Raw genomic sequence first — 3,302 nt, forward strand, 5'->3', positions numbered from 1 at the left:
ATGTCAGTCCGGCCCAAAAGAGACATCAAGACTCCAGCCCGGTTGTTGGATTAGTGAAGTCAACAATTCTTGTCAACCAAGGGATTGAGTCAGTAACCAATTTGCATTTAGTTAGGAAGTTAGCTTCATGTTTCCCATGTTTCAGCATGCATTTAGTTAGTGGTAGAAGTAGGCCACGTTTCCTCTTTTTCAGCAAGAAGAATAAAGTGCATATTAGGATTTTTTTTCTATTTAAAGCATTGTAATTTCCTTTTGAAAATAGATGAGAAAATCGTTCCAAAATTCCTCTGTGTTCTTAACCTTTCTTCTTGGAGATTTACCCTCTCTACGGGTAGCTAACAGGATGTGAAGAATTGGGATGGATCCCGCATGGTCTCAAGTTCAAATCTAATCTTGACCGGGTTTTGCTGCGCGCAGTGGGCCTTCAGACGGCAGGTTATCCCCAGAACGGGAGACGATGGACTTAGGTTACCTAGCGTCATTATAAAATATTCTAATTCATTATTAGACTATACTATAAATCATATGTAAACAGGCACCGTCAATATGCACCATGTTTTTGTCCCTTCACATAATAAACATGTTTTAGGGATAAGAATGTAAAATATATATATATATATATATATATATCAACGTAGTTTACTTTTGAGAGGAAGAAGACGACTTTGCATAAAATAATAAATCATCACCCATTGGATACATATTAATACCTTTATAACTATTTAAAAATCTGGCATAACTACGAATGTATCATTAAGCACATGATGCAAGTTTTAATTCAGTTGACTAAACAATGGGAAAATGACCAAAATGACCATTTTGACCCCTTCGATTCCAAGACTAACCCCTCTTTATCCAAAATTTGTCGGTCCTACTGCCATCCGCTGAAACTTAAAATCATTATAATCGAGCCACCCGTCCTAATAAAAAAGCGGGTCCGACTAAAGTTAAAAATTTTCAACGGTTTTTGACTGTTTCCGTGAGATATATGTACATCCGAGAAAACAATCAGCTTGATAGTGTTTTAAAGTGCTACCACCGGTCCGACTGTTTATCAATTTAGTCAAAACTCGTCTTAATTTGGCGCCCTCACAACCTAAATGGGCAGCCTCACAAACTAAAGCGGTGTTGTCACAAACTAAACCGATGTCCTCACAAACTAAATCGGCGGCATCACAACCTAAACCGTCGGTCCAACGGAAGCACTTTGAAATACCTTTGGGCCACCTGTTTTTGGATGTCCAATATTACATATATCTCCTCGGAAACAGTCAAAAACCATCATAACTTTTTAACTATAATCGGACCCGTCGTTTTGGTTAAAACTGAGAAAAGATGGTTAGTCTTGGAATGTGAGCGGTCAGAATGGCTATTTTGGTCATTTTCCCTTGATGATTTGGGTAGTACAAGGAATTGATCAAGTAGTGGATGCTACAATTACAAAACTAGTAATTCTTTTTTTTATTCCGTTGACTAAATTATTAATGATTTTGTAATACCTTTGACTAAAACTTGTAGATTTATAAAAGCAATGGAAATTGTTTTTTGAAGTATATTCATTTGTAATATATCTTAGAGAGACACAACCAAATACTTAAAACATGTTGATGATGTTATTGACATTACTGTTCTTGCTTATGCCATGTTCAAGCCATGGCCAATGCTCATGGCCAATGCTCAAACACAAGTACAACCACCTTCCAAAAAAAACCAAAGAACCCTTATGGATTTACTTACCAAAAACACCCCTCTTCATGATGGATATTATTATTCAAGTGTAGGGAATAACTCAAACCAAGTCTATGGTGTTTCTCAGTGTAAAGCCACTATATCTTCAGATGTTTGTGCCAAGTGTTTAAATTCATCCATGGGCTCGGGTTTGTTTGACGAATGCCCTGGATCCCCGGAACTAGAATCGACAAAAAGTTTCTGCACTACAACAATCTCCAACAAGAATATAGTTGGAGTATGGAGCAACTCCTCAACCTCTTCATTTGGAAACGAAGGATTGGACGACTCATTAGTGTTTTCTAAAGGGTTTTCGATGATGCAAGATTTAGCAACCACGGTTCCTTATCAACGGTTAATGTATCAAGCCGCTGAAATAGACGTTGGGGTGGATGGGAAAAGGTATGGTTTGGCTCAGTGCGGAAGAGATTTGAGTAAGTTGAATTGTCAAAATTGTCTGGAGGATAGATTACGGGCGCATAGATCGTATGTGGAGAATAGAACTGGATGGGAGATTCTTGGGACCGGTTGCAGCATGTGGTATTTTAACGTTTCGGATCCTTATAATAATCTAGGTGTATATATGGTCACGGTCGCCCAGTCGAATGTGCCAGCTGATAATGAATCTTCACCTGGAACAACTAGTGTTACCTCAGGTAACTTGCTCTTATATAAACTTTATGGTTTGTCCAGAGGTTTTTTTTATTTATTATAAACAGTAATAAATTAAAAATTAAGTTAAGGGAGGAAAATGTCTAAGTTAAAGAAACCTTCGTGTTTCATCACTTCCATATATTGGCTCGAAGGTTAATAAACGGGCTAAGAAAATGTCTTGTCTGCCAAGGCTCGAGAGGTGCCCAACAGACCCTACGAAGCACATGTGTAGCCTTGTCAGACGAGGAACGTCCTTAGCTTGTTTTTTAACGTTTAGGCACCTCTGTAGCCCACCTAACACGCACGTACAAGGTGGCAATGCCAAGTCATTTTTAGTGGAATAATTGGTGTCTAAAGGTTCCTAAAGAGCTTAAGTGGCCAAATTATATTAGTTGTACCTATAAAGCTTCGGTTAACAATTCGTACTTCTGAATTACTGTTCTAACAATTTGTACTTCTATGGCTGCCATTATCAGGTGCTCAAAGATGTCATGGAGGAGTCGGAATTGGAACCTACGTATGGGTCAGTACTTTCGCAATACTATTATTAGCAACTCGGTTTTCCATTTGTCATGAATGATTGTGATAAAGTGGATCATGGATGTTTACCAATAATGTTATGTAATGAGTTCAAGGTTACAGTTTTATTTGTAACATAATTTGTTCAATTTTTAGTTTCATTCTCTTAAGTTGTGGTTCTAATGAAATATACTTTGGTTTCTTAGATTAATAGAGAAAAAAATGTTTTATTTTAGTTGCGTTGTTGGATCTTATGTTTTTCGCCTTCAAAGAAGGCACCTTGGGTGGTTGAAGGGGTGGTCGGAGTGTGGTTTGTATAACGAAGAGACTGCGTTTTGAGGGGCAGCTAAGAGCGAGTAAATATAAAGGGTTGTGCATGATGTTTATGCAAGATGAAGGGG

General features: G+C 37.8%; 1 pseudogene; it reads left to right on the forward strand.

Annotated features, from left to right (window-relative positions):
• The first annotated feature begins 1,607 nt into the window (after positions 1 to 1,607).
• LOC143624899 (antimicrobial ginkbilobin-2-like protein) lies at positions 1,608 to 2,443 on the forward strand (annotated as a pseudogene).
• The last annotated feature ends 859 nt before the right edge of the window (positions 2,444 to 3,302 follow it).

The sequence above is a fragment of the Bidens hawaiensis genome, unplaced genomic scaffold (genome assembly GCF_021521415.1).
Source record: "Bidens hawaiensis isolate Kalapana, Puna unplaced genomic scaffold, B.hawaiensis_p1.1 tig00003988_1, whole genome shotgun sequence".
NCBI lineage: Eukaryota > Viridiplantae > Streptophyta > Magnoliopsida > Asterales > Asteraceae > Bidens > Bidens hawaiensis.